The sequence below is a fragment of the Bemisia tabaci genome, chromosome 5, assembly GCF_918797505.1.
Source record: "Bemisia tabaci chromosome 5, PGI_BMITA_v3".
NCBI lineage: Eukaryota > Metazoa > Arthropoda > Insecta > Hemiptera > Aleyrodidae > Bemisia > Bemisia tabaci.
Genome location: NC_092797.1, coordinates 16,812,522 through 16,839,316, shown reverse-complemented (window position 1 = coordinate 16,839,316; position 26,795 = coordinate 16,812,522). Strand labels below are relative to the sequence as shown.

Below are 26,795 nucleotides of genomic sequence, written 5' to 3'. Positions count from 1 at the left end.
TTGGTATGGATTTTTTGCTAAATGCGAAATAACTAAGCGCATAAACTTCAAATGGACGATATTCACCAAAAATATGGGAAGTTTTAAATTGTTTCCTACGTGAGACGCTGTGACCGACTACTCTGGTCTTTTTGATCTCTCGTTCCTCTGCAACTCGTCGTTCCTTTGACAAAGAAACGTAATTCCATTCCAGGGTTGCAAAATTGACTCAAATAGTTCAACTTTTTACAGGAATGTACCTGAGCAATTTTGTTGAAAAATTGTTTAATTTTTGCCCGAGATCGGACGAAAAATCAGTGAAATTTTTGGTTGGAAATCCGTAAAATTCTCCTGGTAAAAGTGCGATCTCTGCGGGGAAATTTGGCAACATTGAAATGTAGTTATGTTCTTTCGTGAGAGTGATGACGAACTGTCGTATAATAATCGCAACCGCTCAAAAAAAGGCGTCATTAGTCATCTACGGTGCGGGCTGTCGTGTACAATTCCAACAGTAAACCTTTCGTGAGCATTCTGTCATTGCCTGCATAGAAAAGGTTAACGCGGGTTAATTTGTTTGGGGCGAACACTGACACTGTTCAGTAAAATCGTGACTCGTCAACTTTCAACGACATTGCATTGCCGTCGCGACGCTTACAAAGACATATCAATGATCTAACGTCCAGAGGAGTGATGATATCCAGAAGAGATTTGACTCTTCAGATATTTCAAACCAGTTAAAAAAAAAAAAAAAAAAAAAAAAAAAAAAAAAAAAAAAAAAAAAAAAAAATCAAGCCACAGTGATCACATCTGTGCGGATACGATAATCAACTTATTTTGAACGGATGGATGTACGCCATCAACATTTTGAAAAACGTCGAGTTTGACTGATCATTAATCGATAACTTATGGTGTAAGTGCAAAAGGGACATTTTCACTCTACGGTTCCTATGGTTTAGAATATCCTTCGATAAAATAATTGTTTTTTAAGGTGCAAAAATGCTTCAGGAAAAGTGAAAATTTTACTTGATTTGCTTAAAATGATTTGGATACCACAAGAAAAAAAAAATTGAAGCAAAATAATTTACCGGATTTTTTTTCTTTTCGAAAAATTAAATGTTTTGATGGAGGCATCGAAACTTTATCAAGGCTTGATGTCTGTCCTCAATTTATCAAGCCTTTTAAGTTATCCCCAATTTAAGTTAGATTTGTTCCGATCAGTTTTAATGCTGAGTAGGACATGATTTTTTATGATGAAAACTTAAGTGTCATACTCTACAATTTGTTTCTTCTTCCACTTGGATTGTAATTTGTTATCACTTGTTCTCTAAAATCACTTTCCTTTCCCCTTCCATTCCAGCAATGTGCTACTTGCGTTGGTCCTAATTTATCCTGATTTTGAGGAGAAATAGTGTAAGGTTCGTTTGGTGACCCATTATTGCAACGACCATTCGTGATGAAGCACTTTGATCGATGCGCGAACTGAAGCACAGAATATATAGGCTCTGAAGTCATCCCCATAGCGTTTTCAATTAGATAACTAAATTAGATAGTGGGAGGTGGGACAGACCCATGGGGCCTGGCCCCTTGCCGTCCATTGTCCCTTCCCGCAATTTGGAATGAGGACATGGAGCTCAAAAGCCCGGGTGTGGGCCTCGTAGTAGTACCGAGAGAAACACCGTATGAACATTCGAACGTTGCCAAATTTCCCCTTACAAAATGATGATTCTCGGGGAAAGTTATGGATCTTTTCCTTTGAAATTTGCAGATATTTTAGAGTAGGTAAATTGTGAATGAAATACAAAATCAACATACAGGATGATCCGCGCCAGACCGCAGGAAAGTGTTGTGTGGGTAAAAATAGGACTTTTGTCTTGAATTTTTTTCCAAAAACGCTTTTCAATGGGGCTACAGCCCCCCCCCCCAGGTTCTTGAAAATAAATCGTTTTTTTTTCTTAATTTTGGCAACGGGAATGCACCTTTCATGAAAATTGGTATGAACTCATGATTTGGTACGCTTAATTCATTTGTGACCGAAAGAAAATTGAGATCTCAGTTAAAGTCCCCTGAATGTGGAACTCCTACCTCTTGCTCAATCATACAATCACCTATCTGCTGAAGGATAATCAAAGTGGGATAGAGAAATTAAGGGGAAAGAGCAGAATAGAAAGAAGGAGAAGGAGAACACTGGGAAAAAAAAAGAATCTTAAATTTGCCGCCAAGAAGTATTCCTTCTTAAATCAAGAATTTTTCTGGTTGATATAAGCTACTTTCTTGCTTAACCCAGGCATTAGTTTTCTTGCATCAAGAAAAAGTCTGCTTAAAGCAAGAAAAAAAAAATTCTTGGCGGCAAATTCAAGAATCATCATGCTTGATCCAAGCTACTTTTTTTCAGTGAAGAAAAAATAGGAGAAGGGAAAGAAAGAAAAGGAGCAGACAAGGAGGAAGATAAAAAGGAGGAGAGGAAAGAAAAGTAAAGAAGAGAAAGAAAAATTGAATAAAAGAGGAGGAGGAGAAAGGAGGAGGGTCCATAAAATGCATGTGACATTTCTGTACAGTACCGTCTTTTTTGTTAATTTATTGTACCAGGAAGGGTAGATGCACAGGTGGTATAAACGAGACCAAGGATTCCGATACCACTATTCAAACTCTGTAGAGCGCATATTGCATAATCCTCTCAAATGAAGGAAAACTGCATGCAAGAAGCTGCACCACAAGTAAAATTTTCTAGGGAAATATTAACGGCATTTCATTCACCGTGAATAAGGACTGTAGAGAATCACCACCATTAGATTGTCAAGTTTTACTTCAAATAGGTACGATTTCCTTTTCTGACTCTGTGATGTTTAAAACTCTCTTCCTTCTCATAGAATAGACTTCATTTAAATTACGGTTAACGTTAAGTATGATAGTGAATCTTAATCCATCATCTGATTAATAGATTTCACTTAAATTCCACGTTTGAATTGCAAGTTTGCATTTGCTTTATGTCACGTACACTTCTATCAGCTTGCGGTGCAGGTGAATGAACTAAGAATTTTTATAGTTAACATTCCGATAAAATCTTATCCTTTTTATAAAAAGTCATTACGCTTAGTGCAATTTTCAAATGCAGAGTCCATCTTATGGAAAGCATCTTAGTTAGGTATTATCGCGTTTCAGATCCATGCGATAGAAGCGTGAAAATATTTGAGCGAAATAGACGTCACGATCGAGGAATTGCACCCGTGCCTTAGCGCGGCAGCCGTGGGCAGATCTCAGATTTCGCCCGCAAAATCGAGCGTATGCAACCTGGCCCTCCGCGGAGTTAATATAGTTGCATGTTAGGTTCGAACCCAACTTCGAGTATTCTTCTATTGGTTTACACTCCGCGCATTATTCAAATGTCGAGTTAATCTTTCGGGAAGGCATCTCGGTTAACTTTCATCTCATTATTTTGTTTGTAATATTTTTTCTTTGTTAATTGAAGAGCCCAGAGGAAGTTATACGGGATATTCTCGGATGATTCAAATTCCAAAGGGGATACGGTACACTGAGAAAAAAACCACATTGGATCTAGAGTCCAGACTCTTAAAATCATCGACAAGAAAAAATACTCTTGATTCAATCAGATTTAAGCTTAAATCAAGAACCAAGCCTCTTAATTTGAGCGGATTTCCTTTTGATTTAAGCTTAAATCTACTTGAATCAAGAGTCCTTTTTCTTGTCAAAGTTTTCTAGAGTCTGAACTCTAGATCCAATGTGTTTTTTTCCAGTGTAATTGATGAAAAATCCGTAAAAATTTGACGAAATTAATTTTAAACTGAAAATCGTGTTACTCAAATTAAATTTTTGATGCAGAGAAAGACAAGGACCGCTTCACTTGGAAATTGCGAGAGCTTAATATATTAGACCCTTTGCGGAAAATGTAGTCCAATCCAAAATTGTGCAATTCTCTACTCACAAGCATGCCATTGTGCTTTCAATTTTATTGCTGCATTGCATTTCTTTAAACTTTCTCGAGCTCTTAGGGCCCAAAAAAGCAGCCAACCTATGAATTCATATAATCCAGAGGGATTTATTATTACAATTATTACGACTTGCCGTTCGTGAAGCGCGCGATTTGATTAAGTTTTTGCATTAATGTTCTTATTTTGTTGAAGAAAGCTCATTTCTGAACATTCTTAGCCATATTGGTTTGATATCGGAATCTGAAGTTTGGCAGTAACATTTTTTACATTAGAAGGTTAGTGACTACCCTTTTGGGCCCTAAGAACTCCATATTTCGATATGACCGCACTCGCATATTGGTACTCTAATTCTCTTCCGGCTGGCATTGACACAAATCTCCGGGGGTTGCGCCGCGAAGCGACACAGGGGCAGACCCCCTTGTAGAATTAAGTCTTATTTTCACCCACAGAGCACGCTCCTCCCGTCTGGCGGCTTAACCTTAGCCCACCCTGTTCACGCACAGTATCGCAAGAAAAATCGTTTTTCCAGCAAAAATTTGGCATCAACCGTCCGTTCATACGGCCTTTTTCCTACTCTGCCGTGCTAAGGAAGAACGCCGTATAAACATTCGAGAGTTGCCAAATTTCCCTAGATAAAACATGTATTTTCGACAACTTTCAAGCATATTTATCCTTGATATTCTCAGGTGCTTCAGATTAAATTGCGTACAAAATTGTCTGAAAATTTTGGAAAATAATATTCGCAATTTTTTCCAGTAAATTCGGTTTTTATCGAAGGACATTTGGCAACGCCTGAAGGACCATGCGGCGTTCTTCCTTAGCACGGCAGCATTAAGGGCCTGATCCAGGACCAACCAGCTGCCGAACCGAACGTGGCTTATCCGCGCTGTGGCCTCTTCGTCGCGGCCGTGGCCTAAAACCCGTTCTGGGTTCTGCAGGTAAATAAGGCCCTTGTTCCGTGGCCCCTTCGCGCAACAGCTGAGAGTCTTATTAATGAAACGGGCCGTAGTCCGTAGTCCGTAGTGGGAGGGAGCCAGCCGTAGTCGCAGCCGGCTCCGTTCCGATTCGAACGTGGCCGAAGGAGGAATTCGTTGGCTCCCGCTCTATGCCCCGCGCATGCGCAACACGCTCGCAACAATCGCGCCGTTGAATCCGGCTCCGTCGGTGTGCTATGCGTTTAGTGTAGTGAGGCGCCAAGCGGCCATGTGACTTCGTCAGCAAGAGCGTGAGAGCTTTGCCGTGTTGTTCGAGTGTAAACAAGGCGTGATTCCGTCGCGGGTTCGGTTTATCCGGTGTCGTTGGGAATCACGAAATCGTCTGAAATATCCGCGGTTTTCGATTGGTTCGGATCGTGCACATGCGTAGATTTTAAAGTCGCAACATCGCATTTTGGTCACATTTTGTTGGAGTGTTTACTTTTTTTAAAAACTTAGAGTCTTTTCTTGTTTTTTATTGTTTTTCTCTTTAAAGAAACAAATTTAATTTTTACTGCGAGACGAGTGCGTTTATTGAATCCATTCGTAGCAATGATGGAATAAGTTATTATAAACCTATGTGACATTTCTCCACAGTTTTGCACTCACGCATTGTTTCGATTTCAGTCGATTTGTGAGCGTAGGATTTTCCAGACTGAAACGGTGACTTTTAATTGAAAGAAAGAAATTTCATAGTGAAACGTTGTGAATAGATACATCTTATCACCCACGGCATCGCTGTTATTGGTTTTCATCACTTGCGACGTGTCTCTACCATTGGATGTATCGGCCCATTAAAAGGATTACCTCAGTTTCCGATTTTTCGCGCCAACAGCGACGGTCGAAGCTCGACTGAAACTGCAAATTTTATGGAGTGATGCCAACATCTTTGTTTAATCAGGTGCGTTGCGTTGCATATGAATTTTTGCACGAAATCCGTAGCAATGTATCATTTTACCAACCAGCGGGCCGATTATTGAAACTGATGGACAAAGCGATAGACAAAGAAGACATAGGGATTATGGAGCGATCCTATTGGTTGACATGGTTGGTTCTCATAGACTAAGAAAGAAAATGATCGACTAACTGTCGGGTCTTTAGTAGGTTGCCGTTAGTTAGTCCATTACCTACCTCCTATGTCCATTGCCACCACCTGCTTCCACCAATAGGATCCCTCCAAATCCCTTTTGTCGTCTTTGTCTATAGCTTTAACTATAAGTTTCAATAATCGGCCCGCAGATTTTAAGAAGATTTGGAATGATAATCATACTGACTTTGATGCACGAAAAAACGTAACTATAGGATGTTGATGATGACGCGCGGAAGCTTAGAATTAACATCCTCTGCACGTTGTCTTTATTTTACGAGTATTGTGCAGGTGCGGGGGGGGGGGCGGCTTTATCAATAGAGGCCCTTCAAAGGGGCCCCATTGTGGAGATCTCAGACGGCCCCCATTCCAATGAAGCGTCCCCTTGGGATTTGTGGGCTCTTTCGAAACGTATACCCTCCTCATCCCCGGGTGTAGATTCATATCATTGACAACTTGACAGTCTCCAGGAATAAGTAATTGGAAATTTTCCTGCAAAAAAATCATTGGGTAACGGTAAATTTTACACTTATGAAACGTCCGCACGGTTTTGTCTCCATTCTTCGTTGGAATTTTTTTAAGGTTTTTTGTCCTATTTGGATACTGCGTTCTAAACGTATCCAACGTTAGTATAGAACGTTTCTCAAGTGTATAATTTTTAGAAAAAATATTACCTTGTATGCTCCCGTGCTAAGGAAAAAACGCCGTATGAACCCTTAGGCGTTGTAAAATTTCTTTCAATAAAACACGAATTCCCGAGAAAACTTGTTCATATTATTCTTTCAATTTTTCAGATAATTGTGTTTGCAATTACACTTTTAGATCCTGAAATTTCAGGCAAAATATGCATGAACTTCCTTAAAAATATACGTTTTATCAGAGGAAATTGGGCAACTATCTAATGCTTACGCAGTTGGTTTTTCCTTAGCACGGCAGTATGGTATGTAAGTTTAGAATGTTAGAATACGATTTTCAATGCCTCGGACCAACATGTTGTTGTATTTACAATAAAACAGCCTAATTGGATGTTCCTGCACGAAGAACCGTTTTTTCTGGCACCTGGCCACCCCTAGGTACTTTCGTTGGCGCCTCAGTTGCCAGTTTTGAATCAACACAAATAAACCGTTTTATTGAGGAAAATAGACCCATTCATTGTATTGGCGTCATCTGCAGCTCACAGGTAGTTCAATCACTGAAGATGGGGAAATCCCTACGCGGTCTTTCCTGAAATCGGATGAGTCAAAACTCGTCAATCTTCCGTATTCCTTGATATGGATTCATTTAACTAGAAGGCATAAAACGATGACTACAATAGGGCCTCGACTATTCACTTTGATACGGGATCGGCGGTTTTGGAAATGATAAAAAACAGCCGATACTCCGAACTCACGACGCGAAATTGTTGGTGGAACAATGCTAAACTGTTACCGACACCGCAAGAATTGTTATTACAATTATAAAATTCTAATAACTGAAACTAGAATTTCAGATTGGGCATGAAAAGAATTTCAGAATGTTAGAGATAGGATTCCTGTAGGTTGGATTTTTTGACTCCTGTAGGTTGCTGTGGTAGTCCTAAGTTTGCTGTATCATTAGACATTTTTCGCGCCGAAGTGTTCCTAAAACGTTCCTCCAAAAAAAAGCACCGGTGTCTTATTTTCGGCACCATACTGGGTGCCCAAAAGGCAACACCCCCCCCCCCCCCCCCCTCAGAGAGGGTCACATGTACAGCCCCTGAAATTTGGAACCAAAAAACGTTTTAAGGGGGCTTTTGGGGGAGAGGCTGTAACTTTAAAGGGCGATATATCAGAGAAACGTTATAGAACAAAACAAGGCATGTATCTTAATCCCTAAAATAAATTCCGAGAATATTGGCATTAAACTTAGAAGGACCCTGTATAATCCCTCCTCCAGTGGACAGTCACCAATAATTGGACCACATTTTGCAAGGAGGAACCGATATTTCTGGCCCATTTTAGAAGCAACATACATGTCATTAGTTTCCCCATGCAGGTAAGTGCTTTTATGGGAGAACCCATTCCTTATTGCGAAATGTAATCCAAGTGATCCACGGCTTTTGAGGAATCTGAGTCAGTCAAATGAAGACTGTATGCTTCGTGGGTGAGCACTGAGCAGAATCAATGCCGGCGAGAAACCGCACACGAAATGTTAATATCACACCAATTTTTGGCACGTGAGTATGACCGCAAATGCATGCGCCGGAGTTTTGGCAGCCGGTACACGGGAGCAAGCGAGCAGGTATCTCTGCTGTGCTGAGAAAAAAGGCCGTATGAATGAACAATAGGATGCTGCCAAATTGTATGCCAATACTAGCGCGCTGAGGAAAAACGCCGTATGAGCGTTTGAATGTTACCAAATTTCCTCTCAGAAAATACCCATTTATGAAGAGAGTTCTGAATATTTTTCCTTGAAATTTTCAGACTTTTTACATCAAATTTCGAACAAAATTCTCCGAAATATTAGAGGAGAAATACTCCCAAATTTTCATGCAAATTCGTTGTTTTTCGAAGGAAATTTGGTGACGCCTGCAGGGCCGGATTTACCTACCGGCCCATGGGCCGCCTGTATTTTGCCGCCCCCTTCTCATTTAGTTTTGAAACATCGATAAAAACCATCAAATGAACGTGCCAGCGGGGGAGGGGTGCATAAGACGCGTTTACTCGTGTTGGACACATTTTTTGGGAAAGCCCTGTCAACACTACTAGCAAAAGTTCACGGAACTTTGTGCGAAAGTTAAGTTTCGTAAACCTATCTCAGTGTGGACAAGGCCTTCCATTCATAAAAAATGAACGAAAAAATTATGAAAGAACAAACATAAATGTGGATTAATGATTTTAACCTCCGCCGCCGCGCCGCGCTGACCGCACCGTGTTTGGCGCAATGCGTGAAGTATTCTGACAGTCTTGTAGGCGCTGTGAGTTTCACGCCGACCGCTGCTGAACGCACCGTGTTTGACGCAATGCGTGAAGTATTCACGCAGTCTTGTAGGCGCTATCCGTTTCACGCTGACCGCAATGACCGCACTCTGTTTGATGCAATGCGTGAAGTATTCGTGCAGTCTTGTAGGCGCTAATATGTGTTACATGCCGATCGCCGCGCCGAGGGCTTCTCCTATTCATCTCAAGTCCTAGTCATCATTTCTCTCTAAGTCGCGCCGTTCTGGGCCAAATTGCGTGTTTTAACTATTTGGTTTCTCTCTTAATTTGAATAATTAAAGGTGCTGTCTCTTGTATCTCTGAAAGACGACAAAATTAGAAATTATTATTCTCTCTGAGAGATTTTGTCGCCTTCTCTCGTTTGTAATTTTTTTTTTCTAAATCCGATTTTTTTTATACCTACATTTAAAAAAATTGCAAAATTTGCCGCCCCCTATAGATTTGCCGCCATGGGCCGTGGCCCATGTGGCCACCCCTTTAATCCGGCCCTGGACGCCTGATGGTACGGCGTTCTTCCTTAGCACGACAGAATAAAAGCAGAATTTTCTCGCGAAATAGTGTATAATGGAGTTCTCGCATGTGTCAGGGATTTGTGATTCAAGTGAACATTCTTATGTAAAATTTCACGATAAACACGATAGTGCCACTGGTTTTCTCTGAAACAGACTTTCGAGCTCAAAAAAGCTCTCAAAGCGCACGTTGAATCGGAGGGAATATTCTACGCTTCCCTGGAAGTTCACCTCTATACAGCTTAACTTTCTTTGCACAGATAGGGAGCAAATCGCTGGCCAACATGCAAAACCACGTATCTACGTCTACAACGTTGCAGACTTCCTGTCATACTTTATTTTTTCTCCTTATTTATCTTTATTTTTACTCTCCACGTATATTTTGAATATATATTGGAACATTTTCCAGAAAATCTCTGAAAATGGAATGAAATATTCATCACTTTCCCTATGAATAAATCTTGTTACTGAGGAAATTTGGCAATGCCCGATTGTGCATACTGCGTTTCTCCTCAGTGTATCAGAATCTCAGCACGGGATTTCGTAGCGTTAACGACGTCAATAATTACAGCCGGGGGATCCTCGGATGATCGGCGGTTGCGTCAAACTGAAGCCGGCTCAAATACGATAGCATCGAATAGTTCAATAACTCCGGGAGGTCTGTGGCACACGGCCATCGCGTAATGTTTGCATAATCCATTCGCAGCGCCACGCTCGCCATCGGCCACCGTCAAAGAGAAACATTCAAAGCCCGCTTTTGAAAAAGCTCAAACGATTGGAGACTTTTATTTGGAGCTTTTGCGCTCGTTGTTCTCAGTAACTTACACCGCTCGCGAGTTTTTTCCTTTTGCATGGGCCTTTTTCAAGGAGAACTAGTTCATTTCTGCCGTGCTAAGGAAAAACGGCTCATGAACCTTCAGCCATTGTCAAATTTCCTTTGATGAAACACGAATTTTCTAGTGAACTGATGAATATTTTCCTCCCAATTTCTCAGATAATTTTGTTCGCAATTCCACCTAAAGTCCCTGAAAATTTCAAGGAAAAATATTCATAACTTTCCTCAAAAAAGAACATTTTATCGAGGGAAATTTGGCAGCCGTCGAATGTTCATACGGCGTTTTTCCTTAGCACGGCAGACTTCCTCTTGAGGCTAAGGTGTAATAGGGTGAGGATTGAGCACGGCATTTATCTTTATTGGGATGTTGAGCAGCACGAAGCAAAGTAAACCTAATAGACTGCTCTCAGTAAAATTTGGAATAAGAGAAGTTTGCAGTCGGAGAGCTTCGACCATAAATTTTTTCAAGCCATTGAGCTTCACTAGGTGCTGTACATGAAGCAATGAATTTAACTTCTGTAGAGGATGGAGCTGCTGTTGCTCGTTTATAGGTCGCCCATGAATTTCAGCTTTCAAGATGAAAAAATACAAAACAAACAAACAAACAAACAAACAAACAAACAAACAAATCCGGAAATTGAATGCCAACTTACTTTACCATTGGGCAAATCGAAATCAGCATAATAACTAGTTTGGGATATTTCATCAGAATATTTAAATTAATGCATAATGTGCTAAGTACTTTTAATATTTCAATACGCGAGTCAAATAGCTCCTTGATGCAGAATAAAGCCCGACTGTACATGCATAACCCTTCTGGAACTACAAAAGTGCAATATTAGGACGAAGAACGTGCCAAACTTGGAAGTCGAGCGTGCTTCGTACAGGGCTCTCCGCTCCTCCACGCACGAGAGTACAATGGGGCGTTCGCGTTCGGGGACTTCCGTAGCGTACGGTTTTTAAAAACGTGTCAAGACGATCCGCTTTGTGAATGAACGGTGCGCATAAATTTATGCTACTCCGCCAAAAGCTTTTTTGCGGTCTTGTCCCTAGTATGGAATGTCGAATAACTCCTAACCGGGAAGTCAGATCCTACAAATGGTTGCCAAATTTTTCAGAATGTAAGTTTGCGAGGCCCGCAATGCAGTGTGAGGTCTCCATTGAAAGTTCCACTTGACATCCGTTGTGCGGAAGAACAAGCATTCAAAGGGCCTAAATTTTTTACCGAAAAATTATTATTATTTTCTTTTAAGAAAGGTTATAAATATTTTTCATTGTTTTCAGAAGCACTAGATTGACTTGTAAGTGACATTCCCTGAGAGATTCATGCTCAGGGGAAAGCTCATAAGCTTCAAAGGAATTCGTGTTTTATCAGAGGATACTTGGCAACGTTCAAAGGCTCATATACGTTTTTTTTCGGCTATGTCGTCGTTTCTCTTACAAAAGAACGTGACTAAATTTCATCGTTGCCAAATGCTCCCTCGCAAATTGCATTTTTACATGGAAAAAAAGGACCAACTGAAAGTTTCACTGAGTCCTCTTCTGATTTATTGCAAAAATTAGAATCATTTTTGATAAAAATTGCACCAGCGCATTTTCGTAAAAAAAAAATTGTTTGAGTCAGTTTTGCAACCTTGGAATTGAGTTACGTTCTTTCGCACGGGATGCGACGATATGGCATCCAGCCGGTCACCGAGTCTTTTTCGTCAAGACCAAAATTTGACCGCTTGACCAGTTTTAAAGGTTCATCATTTTGGCTTCTTTTGGAAGGATCCGGTAGTTTTAGATTTGCGCACTTTCTCTCGGGCCGTTCGATCCTTTGCGCTTTCTGTTCGGTCACGAACCTAAAATATTTGTACCCCGTATTTTTCAAGGACAGACAGCAACTGGTAGTTATGGGGCATCTTCTCACATGAAATAATAAACAGATTATAAAATTTTACTTGTTTTCACAAGTTCTTATGCTCCCTCGATTGATACATGCACTATAGTTTTTGAGGTATCGATATTCGACTTCGTCGTTGAACAATTGACGAATGCTACGTCGATTATTTTGACGAATAAGTTGTCCGGAGGTCGTTCGCGTGAAGCAGATTGCAAATCTTCTCAACCGCAGAAATCGCCTTCATTTTATTTTACCGCAACCGCGCATTACATGAGCGTCAAAATAGTTGTATCAGTTCGCCTAGAATGAAGATCGTGTTTTTGCATTCTCAATATTCACGTTGCTTCGATCGTCGTTACCAATCGTTACGTTCCGTCTCATAATCTATTCGAGTTTTAAAGAAATTTGAGATTATGTGTTAAAATACACTAGGAATATAAATATGATCTTAATTCAGCTTCGTCCAAATTTTCAGAATTTGACACATTTTCTTGTAAAGTGTGAATATTTTGCATTTTAAAAACGTGATGTGCATAATGAGAATTTTTGATAACGCAAGTCCTGTAAATTGCCTTGTAATTGTAATTGTAAGCCTTGTAATTTGATTGTTACTCTCTCCACTTCTTACTAGAAAAATTAAGTCTCCTAGATCCAGAGTCTAGACTCGACAAAAAAAAAATTACTCTTGATTCAATAGGATTTTTGCTAGGGTCGAGAGCCGAGCCTCTTAATTTAAGCGGATTTTTTTTTTTTTTTTTTTTTTTTTTTTTTTTTTTTTTTTTTTTTTTTTTTTTAATGCAAGTAAAAATCCGATTGAATCGAGAGTATTTTTTCTTGTCAAATTTTTTAAGAGTTTGTACCCTAAATGCAAGAGACTTTATTTTCCCGTGCTTTTTTTAAGAAAATGACAATTTTCCCTCCTTGCGCTCAAATTAAGCCACTTTATTCCGAAAGCTCTCCGTGGGAATAGGTGACACTTAACCGCCGCCGTCAAGCTCTGTAGTACCTACGCGACGCAGGCAACAAACATGTGAGTTGGTTTAGGGTTGGTCGATTGAGATGAGCCAGCACAATGGTTGCGCGTCACTACCTTACTGGCTGCTACATTATTACTAGTGATTAACGATTATGTTGCCTGGTGCCTGGTGTGGTCCGCGTCCAATTCTCTTCGAGAAAGGCCCGTAATTTTCGTTGAAAAGAGGAGCCGTCATTAATGCAACGTTTCGCGCCGTGTTGCCGCACGAATAAGGTTACAGGATTAAAATTGAGCGATTTTAAAACGTGTCGGGTGTTGCAAAAATGTTGCCGATTTGAAAGGAAAAAGATAAATATCACCGGGCGCAACCAATTGTTTTATTGTTGCGAGTCAACAATATATCCTGAAACCGTATACCAGCACTTCATGCAACCTCCACTGTCAAGGAACATAATTTATTTCCAATAGGTGACACTTACTCTTGCTTGCTGGTGACTGACACTGACAACGAGTTGAGAGAGTTCGCCACGCTGCGCTGTCTGCGCTTCGCTATGTCGTGTCGTATATTGCAAAACGGAATGTTTGACACGATTTCCATCATCTGTAGTCATGAGCGGAACTAAGTATTTTTGCAGGGGGGGGGGGGGGGGAGGCCGAGGGGTATCTCATTAAGGGCGGGGACTTGAAAGGAAACAGAAAGGCGTGCCCCTCTAAAGGGGTTCGAGTTAAATTCTCAGCTTCAAAATGAGGCTGAGAAAGACTTTCTCATAGCTCCGAAAGCAGGGTTTGAGAGAGCGAAAATTTTGAAAAATTAAGTCGCCCTTAAAGCACTTTGAGTGTTCTTACAAGACTTGATTAAAACAGGATTTCACAGATGAAAGGCAAAACGCGCACCTTTTTGGCGAAACCTCTCATATTTGATGGAAGGGCCGTGCGGAGCTTCAAAGAAAAATGCAAACAAAACGCATATTTCTTACGCAGATCATGAAGTTAGGAGTATATTTCGAACTTTCCCGATGCGCACATTGTGATTTTTGAGCGATTTGCTGTACGATATGTAACTTTCCTTTTTGCTATAGCTGAAGTTTAGAATAGGCCCTTTGACAGCAATCTGTGCTGCTCGCACTTGAGATGAGCATTGTAAGAGCGAGGATTCTTTTTCTCCGTGGTTGCCTGAATTTTGTTTCAGTTGCCTCACTTTCGTTCAGTTGCCCTTAGAAGAACATTACATACCTATGCTAGAATTACCTTGTGCCGTATTGCCGCGCGCAAACTGGTCTACTTCCAAAATAGTCCAGGCGCCTGGTAGCTAAAAATGAGGCTACCTGGAATTTTGGGTACACAGCGATTTTTTTGGCTTACTTTATGTTTTTTGGGTCGCTGAATCCGAATCTGAAGTTTCCGCACGCGTATCTGGTGAGCATTTTCCGCTATTTTGAAAAAATGGCCTAAAAAGGCCTTTTTTTGCGGTTTTTTTGATATAGCGGCTACGGATGAGGAAAAGTCCCGGATTTAGCTAATGTTTTGAATAGCTGACAAAATTTTGAAGAAAATGGTATATGAATATGCTAGGTTTGCTCAAAAATTGAGGAACCTCGGATTTCGGAACTTTAGAACGCTTCGGAACTTGGCTGACCGCGACGAGCCGGATCGCGCGTTGACGGGTGCGCCGCGAAAACGTGAATAGGCGCGATGTTCACGATGCTGTATCTTCCTCAATTTTTAAGCAAACCTAACATATGTATACACCATTTTCTTCCAAATTATGTCAGCTATCCAAAACATTAGCTAAATCCGGGACTTTTCCGCATCCGTAGCCGCTATATAAAAAAAACCGCAAAAAAAGGCCTTTTTAGGCCATTTTTTCAAAATAGCGGAAAATGCTCACCAGATACGCGTGCGGAAACTTCAGATTCGGATTCAGCGACCCAAAAAACATAAAGTAGGCCAAAAAAATCGCTGTGTACCCAAAATTCCAGGTAGACTTACCAGGCGCCTGGACTAAAAGAGCTCATCACGGCGGCAACGTGCCTACCACTCGACTGCATGGGAGCGTCCATCGTTCTACCGTGTTACGGAAGACAGCCGTAAGTCCATTCCGTCATGAGCCACGGCAACCAAATGTTCTTGGGGGTCTCGGGGCTCGTCCGAGTATGTACTTACTGCTCTTTTCCGTAACACGGGAGCGTGGTTTCGCCAGGTACAAGGCCGACCTCCGGCGACTGCGCCTTATCGGGCAGGGGTAATGGTTTTCAGTTTTCACTTAGGGACGATCCGACGATCGGGTCGGGTCGGGCAGTCTGGCCGAGAAGAGCCGCACCGGTGCGAACCGAGTGCCCGAGTGGATCGACGATTATTTAAGGCGTAACCCGAGTGAGCATCGGATGGTCATGCTGCCGTGCTAAGGAAGAACGCCGTATGAACATTCGAGAGTTGCCAAATTTACTTTGGTAAAATGGTTATTTTTGAGGATAGTTATGAATATTTTCCCATTAAATTATCAGAATTTTCAGGTGATATTGCGGACAAAAATATCTGAAAAATTGGGAGGAAAATATTCGTAAGTTTACCAGAAAATTAGCGTTTTATGAGAATGAATTTGGCAACGCCTGAAGGTTCATACGGCGTTTTTCCTTAGCACGGCAGCGTGGCTCTCCAGTCAGGAGTCTTTACGAGGAGCTCGTCCTCTTTTCGCCGGTGTCAAATCGCGGCAGAATCTCACGCGACTCACAACAGGGTGTCTACAAGTCCGGAATTTCCGGAAAGTCCGGAAATAGTACTAATGTTTTAAGGGCGGTCCGGAAGTACTGAAAAAGTGCGGAAATTCCGCAAGAAGGTCCGGAATTTTTTTGAATTTTTTGTCATTTTTGTCGCAACTTCAAATTTTTGAAATGATTCTAATTTCGTCAAATGGAGGTACTGAAAAAGTACGGAATTTTTCTGTTGGAGAAGGTACCGAATTTCTCGAGAATGTGCTGAAAAAGCTAAAAGTGTGCTTTAAAAGTACTTATTTTTGACCAGCCTGTTTTAGTGGACACTCTGTTCTTGAATTTTTATGTCTCGGCAAAACTTTTCAAGTAGGGAAAATCGCGCTTATCGGGGTCAATTTTGCAAGAAGGTCTGAAATTTTTTCCTTTTTTTTTTTGGTCAATTTTATCACAATTTGAGCGGGAAATTCAAATTTGCCGAATTTCGTCAATTGGAGGTACTGAAAAAGTACTGAATTTACCTGTTGAGGAGGAACTGAATTTCTTGGGGAAGTACTGAAAAAGTACTGTAAAAGTATTGAATTTTAGTCAGCCTGTTTTAGTGGACACCCTGGCTCACAATCAGCGGGTAGATTATTGATTTCGGTAGACAAGGCGATGGACAAAAAGACGATGGAAAAATGGAGCGATCTTATTGGTTGAAACGAGTGGTTCTTGTCGACTGATATGGGGGAGAAATGATGGACTAAGCATAGGGTGTCTCGTGGGTTGCCGTCATTGGCGGGTCTGTGGGGGGGGGGGAGGTAGGGGACGCACGCCCCCTTGTTCGCCCGAAAAAAAGGAGGAAGAAAATGGTAAGAGAGAAAGAAGGAGGAAGGACGTTTATATTTGGTAATTATTAATGATGAAAGTTACTCAAACTGCGTATCAAATGCTTTGAAATTTTGACAATTTTCTGAGGGAAGCCTGTTGGGACCCCCTCCCCCTCCCTCCTTCGCCTCCTTCCGTTCCAAGTGTCTGGGTCCGCCTATGGTTGCTGTTGCAACCGCCCACTTCCATTTTTTAAGATAGCTCCGTTTTCCTTGATTTCTTAGTCTATCGCCTTCTCCATCAATTTTAATTTTCTTTGTTCTCTTTAGAAGAAAATCAAATGGGAGCAGGGGAGATTTTTAAACACCGCAAACGAGACCTACGTGGTCTGGTAGTTTCACCGTCGATGTGCAATTGATGATGGGCGTACTTTTACCATTTAACCGATGTTAATCATACATACTTCAGGGGTTTATTTCCAACCTGACTGTAGCGTGAAACATTTTTTATGCAACATTTTCCAGATAAAACATGCTTAAAGTGCATACAAGTGCTTTAGTTGGCGCCTTGTGTAGGTACTTGTGTAGTGTCTAATTCTTAGAAAAGCTAGTAGACAAGGTATTAGTTCCTGAAACAACTTTAAAAAGATGGAAAAAAAGAGAAAAGGTTTGGGTACTACGTTACATGTTTCCCATGTCAAAAACCCTCCAAAACATTTTCGGGTAAAAAATCCGGTCTAGGAAATTGACGTGTTACATCTCATACCAAAAACATTCCCTTTCATCCCTCCAAGAAGGTTGATAAAACTAACTATGAGATAGGCAAAAACCTCTCTTAAATTCTCAGGGTCCACCAAGACCAAATAATGTCCAAAAACTTACTGTAGGGTTCAAAAAAAAGAAGAAGAAAATTAGATAATCCCTTAAGAAGCAAATTTTTTAAAAAAAAAAATCGAAAAACCGATTTAGTGGTCCATAAGTAGGGTAACTAAATCAGATCATTGTAGTATATGCTTCCTTATTAATTCCCCCGCGAATTATAATTTTGGAGGGAATTCGTAGCCTCCACTCGGAGGCCAGACCATCTTGTCGTGGAGACGGAAGCCATAAACTAGTGCTCGGTGTCTGCGAGGCCGAAGACTCAGACTAACTTTCTAATGCCTTAAATGTCATCCCTCTATCTCTTCTATTTTTCTATACTCGACAACATTGCGCGACTCCACCCGCCGGGCTGCGCTGCGTCGTCGACAACCGTCATTTTCAGCGAGAACCGCGTATCTGAATAGGGTTCCCATCGGAGTTAAGCGTTTCTTGCAAGCGACATGCAACATGAGGCATGGTAAGTCTCGTGTTGCCCAAGCGTCTCGAGCAGGACGTCCATAAACTGGGTAACTGTTCAGCGCCGATATGCAATAAACGCCAAATTTGGTATCGGCAAACTTTTGCGCTGCCAACGTAATTGATAATACCAGAGAGAGGTGCGGCCGGGCAACGGAGATTCATCGTTCCGACATGGAGCGACGCTTGAGACTAAACATCGTGATTCTGACCTGTAGACATGACTATGATGGATACCCGAGTCGGGAGCACGGTCTTTGAGATACACGAACTGCGGGCTGATTATTGTAATTGATAGACAAAGTGATGGACAAAAGAAGACGATGGTAAAACTAAGCAGGGCTGAATTAGCTCTCAGGGGCTTGTCATGTTTGGGCTTTGGGATGCTTGTCATAAAGAGCTCCAAGTCTTAAAATTTAAGGGCCCCAATATGCCTGAAATTTCAGCCTTAGGGTCTCTTTGATGACGACTTTCAGACTTCAAAGACCCTTAGAGTATCTAGAGTCCCTTTATAAAGTGAGTTGAGACAACGCGGCTTATGGATGTCACAAACGGAAATAAAGATTGCGCAAATCGGACGTTTTTTATAATCTTTGATCAAATCATTCCCGAATTCCTATATCCGTTCCATCTCTCATTCCATTTGGTCCTTGCCGCACCCCCCATTCCCCGGTCCATTCCAGTTTATAATCTTTGCGATTGACGAAAATGTAATTTTTATTCCCGTTTGTGACACTGTGAAGGCCTAAAATACGGGGACCAATCAGAAATGGACTCGCATTGTCTTTACTCTCAGTATCAAGGGTCTTTAAGAGTATCTAGAGTAAAAAAAGCTCTGGAGGGCCTGTGCATGGGGTCAGAGGCGCGGCTAATCCGGCCCTGAAATGGAGCGATCCTTTCGATGGAAGCGTTCCCGTTTGAGGACTCCAGAAGTCAAATAAATGTCATTTTCAGCCGACAGGCTCGGTAACTTGTTAATTTTTGAGTCTCGTTAAGTTAGCATGGAGATATCTCAAAATAACGCAACAGTTGAACGGATTCGTGTAAGATATCTCTGCTCCTTGCTCTTGGTAGGAGGATCTCTGTAGGCTAGATGGGGTCGCTACCGCTCCTTGTAATCATTTTAGCCCCATCTCTACAAAGGGCAGTTGACCGAATACAAAGGTAAATTGTCATACAATTACATGTCGCACCATCGACGCAGTCTGAACTTTGAAAACATTTTAGAGGTTTCCGAGTTGATTTTAGACGAAAGCAAAAGCAATGGTAGAGAATGTTGGTTTTAGAAACATTTTTTAAATTTTGGCCTGAAAAAGTTTCATTCTTTTGAAAATTATTTCCTGAGTAACTGATGGCATTACCATTCTTGCATTTTTCTAAGGCTAACTATTTGTTGAGTGTATGGATGGACGTCCACGGGATGTAAATGACAAAAGAAGTGGTCGCACGGTATTTCACCGTTAGGTATTTCTTACTCGTTCGCAATGAAAAATCTGAATTCTCATGACTTTCATGCACGATATTCAAATCGTGAATAATGCTGAGGAAACGATCGTGTACCTACATGGATACCATGTATGTATGATCGAACCTGACCACTGATTGTTTTCTGTGCAATTACATGCCGACCTTCAGCCATCAGTTTCGTAATTAGGGATCATTGTAGGGCAGTGCTTATCAGCATATTCAACTTGACCTTCACCTAATCGCAGCTAAATACGTAGGATTTAGCTCGTTTCAAACATGATCTGAAATTCCTGGCATTTATTTTAGAATGGGGGTGTTACACACTTGAATGATTGTATGTATAGTGGAACTCTCAGGAAAATAATGCAATTTGCCAGTCTCTGAAATTGCTTATTTCTCAATTGCAACTTTTTAAACTTTCTCGCTTATCGATTCTTCAGAGAAAAAAGTAGGTCAACACTATATGATTCGAAATAAATAAACGTTAATTTGTTTTCACTCTTAAAAATGATGAATTTGAATAAAATTTACGATTTTCTACCAAATAAACCAATGATTTCAATCATTTTAAATTATTTTGTCAAAACATCCGCCTGTTTTTTCTTAGGTCCCTTAAGCATCCCCACAAAGCATAATATGGCTGAGATAACCAGAAACATATCCTTCTCCATCTATCCTCTCCTATTCTGCCGTGCCAAGTTAGAACGCCGTAGGAAAATTCCAGAGTTACCAAATTTCCTCCAGTGAAATGATTATTTTCGATGAAAGTATTGAATATTTTTCCATGAAATGTTCAGGAACTTAACGTAAAATGGCAAAAAAATTTCTGAGGAATTGGAAGAAAAATATCTACAAATTCACTAGGAAATTCGAGTGAATTCAAAGGAAATTTGGCAACGCCTGAGGGTTCATATGGCGTTCTTCCTTAGCGCAGTAGTATTGACGTGAATTCCAACTGGCGATATTGCCAACGTGAGAGAGCCAATTATACTGAGAAACCATTAGCGCGGAATCTTAAAATAATGAAGTTGTTTTTAGATGGAAGTTTGAGCACTCAGATGTTAAGGTTCTGTTTTTATTTAGATACAAACCGACGTGTGCGTGAGACGATAGTAAGATGTTCTGCAGGTCTCGGAGACGTGTTAGTGGCAATAAGCATCCAAATTGACATTGACCATACAAGTCAACGATGGAAGCGGTGCCGGTGCCCGGTGCATATAGCCGACGATATAGCAGAAAGCACGGGGCGTGTGTGACTGTGAACCTGGTAGTCGTAAGCGTGGGATCGGATCAATCGAAAACGTGAGATTTAAATGCCGTACAAACCAGTTCTGCCCACTTTGAATTAAAATCTCATCCTATTCGCTCTGCCCGTTCATCGTCCGACTTGGGTTGTCGTATAAGCTGGATCGGATGTCAACGCTTTCAGCTCAACGGCAGTCAGGAAGTGTTAACAACGCGCTTTGCAAGCTTATTCCAACAAAGGGTATACTGCACCCAAGAGAGGAGCCACCTAAGTAGACTTCGGAGAGGTGAAATAGTGCAAAATCACGCTGAGCGCATCAGAAATATCTAAAATCTGCTTCTTAACGTTCAGTTTGCAAGTCCGCATCACGCACTCACGGATGTACCGCGTTTGCGGGTTTTTTTTTTCTTTTTTTTTTGAGTCGTTGGCTGCAGCAAATCAGATCTGCCCGATGAGAGGTACATATAGGAAATTAAACCTTAACAGGACAAATAAGTTTTACCCATGGACCTCCTCCCTTCCTAACTCCAAGAGAAATTTTTGATTGTTGAACCGATGAAAAAATTGACTGAAAATGTCTGCCTGCACGGTACGCCGCTGATGAAATCATTCACCATGTTAACCCATTCCGCGGTTTTTCTCCTTTTATGGTCTCTTTATTAATAATGGTAGAAACGTAGACAAAGCCATATCACGTCGGATGTTAGTCGCCACAGCGCAAAGGATGTCATCATCCACTTTAGTTTTTAAACTTTTAAAATTGGACGCAAAAACTTGGCTCTCGGACGGATCTCATTAATTTTCTCATTTTGAAAGGAGGAACCATCGAACTCAATTCTTTGAATACCATAACTGAATTACTGCACGGTACGTTAGGGCTTAAACTTATGAAAGTTACGACCGTCATAATAAATACCTAGAGCCATGCGGAGTCAGTGATTGATTGCATGTCAAGGTAAGGACTTGAGTATATTTATGATAGTGAAAATAGGTGGCTGTTCAGTCAGTCAGGTTCGATATACTTCCACCGTAAAAGCACAGAAAATTTTCATTTTTCAACGGTAAGACCAAGTGTTATCACTCAGCTGTTGCCACGGAGGTAAAATCCTGTAATTTGCTGTTCCAAAGAATAACAAGAACCATGACAGTTTTAATTTATGACTTTAAGTACCATGAAAGTCATCGAGAATAGAACAAGCTTAATCGCTCACCAAATTGGGGTAAATTACTCATAATTGTGGCCCGCAGCCAGTGTAAACTACATGAACCTCTGACCTAGCGTTTAAGCGCGATCACGGCGATGGACAGGATGGACTCTGAAATCCATAAGACTACACCACTAACAAGGATCATCCCAAGACAGAGATGATGTTTTTTGTGTAACATTGATCAACTTCAGGCTAAACTTTTGATCCCGCACGCAAAGTCAGTGGGAAGGATGTAGCAGCTGGAAAAATGCTACCAAGAAATTAATAACGCGCACCTTTTCCGCAGCTCGTCCTCTCTACGAGAACCGAAAGTTGGTTGCAAATATGGAGATATTGAGTTTCCTCGACCCAACTTTTTCATTCACGACTCTGCGTACGAAACTCTTGATGAAATTATTTTAATTGAAACAATGCCTAAAAATAAAATATGTTTTAAAAAAAGATATGTATTAATGGAAACAAAAAGGACCTTGATTTTTTCACCGTGTGTAACCTTCTTTTTGCGCACATTATCGGGGAAAAAATTAACTTGTTCACTTGTAAATAAACACATTTTGTAATGCGCCGGATGCCGAACCCACCGGAATATTTTAAAAAATTATCTAGAATTATCAATGATTTCAAAATGACCAAACAAGCCTTCGGAGATTTGATTTGACACCCAAGAGTTCGCCACTTCAGTGCGCCAAAGTGCAAATTTCCCTTTTGAAACTAGTTCGGCTCCAAAAATTGGCGTATTCTCCAGTTGCATCATGTGCACACATAACGAATGTTTTATCGACGGCATGCTAATATTGACGCGCTTTGTCCGTGAATTTTGTTGACGTCAATGAGTCACTATCTGGTGCACTTCTGGGGTAAAATTGAGCAGCTGTTGGACGGACGATACCACCGCATCTGTGTTTTTACAGGAAGGAGAATGATATTACTCCTAAATTTAGAAGGGATTCCGTGAACGCTGCAGACCAAGTCACTCAAATCCGTGCCCTTCTTCGTGCTTTGAAACTCAATAAACTCAGGTCTTGAACATCACAAACTTGATTAAAATATAAAAAGTCGAAAAAATTTCAGGTATGAAACAACCTAGATATGAACATCATACCTTCAAGTTTTTATTTTGATGCCAATTTTTTAAGCAGCCACTTCGGAGTAGTTGATCTCAATACAAGATCGCTACCAAGCGTTCTCTTGAATGTGATTTTAATCATTTTCCAATCATTGTTCTCTTGATATCTTTTCTCCGCCCTTTCTCGATAGTATGTATTAACAAATGATCAGCTCGTTCAATCCTTACCTCCAGCCTCTTTTCTCATAAAAATTAGTGTTCTCCACGCTCCCGTCCCATAAATGACTTGATTATAGCCGTATTTTAGTTGTAGAGGAAAATATCCGAAGGAGAAGGAAAAAGAGGGCAGATTATGCAAGCCGACAGCGGTGGCTCAGGTCTAAGGTGTAAGCACAAATTATCCGGACAATTGATGGCATGGGAGAAACCAGAGACGCCCCTTTCTCAGCCGGTTTAAGTATGCAAACTGGCATGGAGTTCATGAAGTTGCGAAGGCCAAAAGGGTGGCAGGGCTGCACTTGGATTTTTTTAATTTAAAGCACTGCAAAAATCTTTGAATGTGTCTCACTTATCGTAATATTTTTCAAGAGCTTCGTACGCACGAGTCAAGTATGGAAAAAAGTGGTTGAGGAAACTTAGAATCTCTGTATTCGCAACCAACTTTCGGTTTTCGTAGAGCGAAGACGAGCTGAGAATGAAAGGTGCCTCATTACTTTCTTTGGCAGCATTTGTCCTGATTCTGTTATTTATGTTTATTCTGGGCGTCTGGCGAGTACCTCTGCATCAGAAGTGAGAAAAGAGAGATTGCCTTCAATTTTTGAATATGCAACGCGCACATCCGTGGACCACGAATAGTTGCATCAAGGCGCTACAGTCATCTCAATCTAGTCCGTGCAAAGCGAAAACGCCGCCAATTTTTGAATGTGCAACACGCACATCCGTGGACCACGAATAGTTGCATCAAGGCGCTACAGTCATCTCAATTTAGTCCGTGTCAAGCGAAAACGCCTTCAATTTTTGAATATGCAACACGCACATCCGTGGACCACGAATAGTTGCATCAAGGCGCTACAGTCATCTCAATCTAGTCCGTGCAAAGCGAAAACGCCGCCAATTTTGAAATATGCAACACGCACGTCTTAGATACTAAAAAATACAAGCAAAATTGTTAAGAATTCTTACGTTAACCATAACGCAATGAAAAATAGAGGAGGGGGCGAGGGGTCAATCATACCATGTCCATCATGGGTTCTCTTCTTAATTTTATTTGAAGTGAATTTACTTTCGGAGGCAATTTATTGTGCTCACCAGACCCCAACAAAACAGACGAAACTATATGTGAAATTATGCCACCAATTTGTGCGATTTAATTGCATTATTTGTGCACTTATTGCTGATTATTTTAAGTGCCTTATAAGCAATGTGGCAACAATAGCGGGGTGTCTGATTGCGGTGCTCATTATTATTCCGCCGTGTGCCGCAAAACCAGTTTTTAATTACGGAACATGACTGCGGAAAGAGTGCGTGATAATATATCAGTGAAATTCGATACTATTTTTGCTCCCTTGCGTCTGATTTAGGTTTGAATGGCTGCGCCGGGACATGAATCGGCCGCGACTGGTCCAAAGAGAGAAAAAACGTCTAGTTCTTGTGAAAGTCCACATTCTTGTATTGGAGGACCTAGAATTTGAGTATTATTCTAATGAACAAAAAATGTTGACCTTTTAGTTTGGGCATTCCTCATACAGTCACGAGTTACGGACTGCAGACCCATGTGACACAGATTCTTGAATGTATGGTGCTGCCGAAAAGCTGTTTTTTAGCGACTCGCGCTTGATATAAGCTTCTTTAATTGAGTAATTCCAGATTGAAACCTTAGCAGATTGGCTGAGTTAGTAGTAAATGTTGTCTGTAATTTGCCCCTTTGAGGAGACGAACCTTTTTTCGGGATCGGTTGGTTTAGAAATAATATATATTCGAAAATAGAGACGACAAGCAAAATGATCTCATTATATATTATTGCCCAGCCGAAGGAATGTAACTCCATTTTAAAGCTGTAATATTTACTCAAACCATTTCATTTTCTACAGGACTACTAACACTCGCGTGCTTTTATCCGGAATTTTGCCGATTTATGCGTGTATTTAGAAGAATAATCAGTTAAATTTCTGTAAAGTACGCCTGAAAACCGCCCTCTAAAAATAAAAATTTGTGAGTATTGCTCGACGTTCAAATGAGAGGCTCGGAGAGCATGATTCATAAGTACAGTTTGCAAAGAAATTGGGAATTGGGACATTAATGATTTCAAGCAGAACTGGTTTTAATGCATACTCTGTGAAAAAGTCGCTCCTAAATTTCAATTTTTAAGCATCAAAAAGTCAGTTCGAACTTTCTTTCCGTCATAATGTAATTTAAAAACTTCAAACAGGCATTTCTTGAAATACCAAAAACTGCACTTATGCGCCTTGTCTAGCGAGCCCTTCATAGGTAGTTATGCACTTCTGGGAGACGATGTATTGTGACACCACCTCAATGTATCCATTTAATCTTCCAACGATATTGTAATCATGCAAATTTTAGTGTATTTTCCGAAGGAAATACACTATTCTCGTTTGGACGAGCCTAATTTTACCTTACTGCTCAATAATATTTTTTAGGAAGGGGGAAAAGCGGGAAATTCTATTATGATCCCTTTTAGGTCCGCTATTGTTTCAACAGAGCATACGAATAGTCGCAGTCAGCTTCCCACTTGACTTTTGGCGGATGAACCTTTAAAATCGATCGCTTCGATGAGGCAGAACACAGAAATGTTTCATGAGGATAAATTCCAACATGCATTTACGATTGATTATCATGCATATGCATGTACCTGGCGGAGTAAAAGCCCTTTCATTAGGAATTCACATCACTGGTCCGGGGACAGTGACTCGGTCCTTCCGCTTCGGGTCGATTGCCCTTCGAGGACAGCCCGTCTCGAAATAAAGCTCCGTTCCCGATGGAACGAAGACCTTACTAAAAATAAAACGACTTGCGGAATCAAGGGGCGGAGTTGAAACAATTATAAGGAAGGAAAACTAATATCATTCGTAAGAGGGGAGTTGACAAATGTACACGCAACCTACGAATCGTAGGAATCGTCATTTCCGTCTCTGATCGTTTGAGCAACAGGATGACATCGGGGTGCGTTTTTGTTCAAAAACCATCTGTGCTTTCTATTATATGGACGTATTTATGCTGAAAGGAACCATGTGCATTAGGTTTGCGTGTAACATAGTTCTTCTTACCATAAATACGTCTATATATTACACACGAAGGAGTCCGATAAAGGGTAGCTTTATTGCATTGTAACGTTGTTAGGTTTAATTTGAAAATTTCTTCATTGAATGAAAAACAGCTGTAAATAATCGAATTTTTCTTTAAAATTATTATTCTCATGTTTTGACTGGACGAGGATTGCCCGGAAAATTCCGATTTAAAAATGGATTCATGATTAAGTAATGTGCTGAGGTAAAATTTCTCGATGTTGATATACAATTAAGGCTCTCATGGGTCTGATCCATTTACACTAAAGTTTGCACAATCGAACGTATCCGTAACATTTGATTTTACCCAAATCTCATAAAGCACGTGGAGTACAATCGTTATACATCGTCCAGAGCTAAAATAATTGGTATTCACGTCACTGAAGGTAGATTTTAAGGAGATGTATGGTATGCTCCACTCCGGGCACCTATACTCATTTTTCTACCAAGTTCAAAGTCGAAAAAACGAGGAGGGGAGCTTACCATATTTCCTCTATTAAAC

General features: G+C 40.8%; 1 protein-coding gene across 1 annotated transcript in view; it reads left to right on the top strand.

Annotated features, from left to right (window-relative positions):
* Window positions 1–5,022: 5,022 nt before the first annotated feature.
* LOC109042185 (uncharacterized) overlaps window positions 5,023–26,795 on the top strand; it is a 44,249-nt gene continuing 22,476 nt past the window's right edge. The window contains exon 1 of the mRNA XM_019058806.2: window positions 5,023–5,801. The gene's annotated coding sequence lies outside the window, so the exon portion shown is untranslated. The remainder of the gene's footprint in view (window positions 5,802–26,795) is intronic.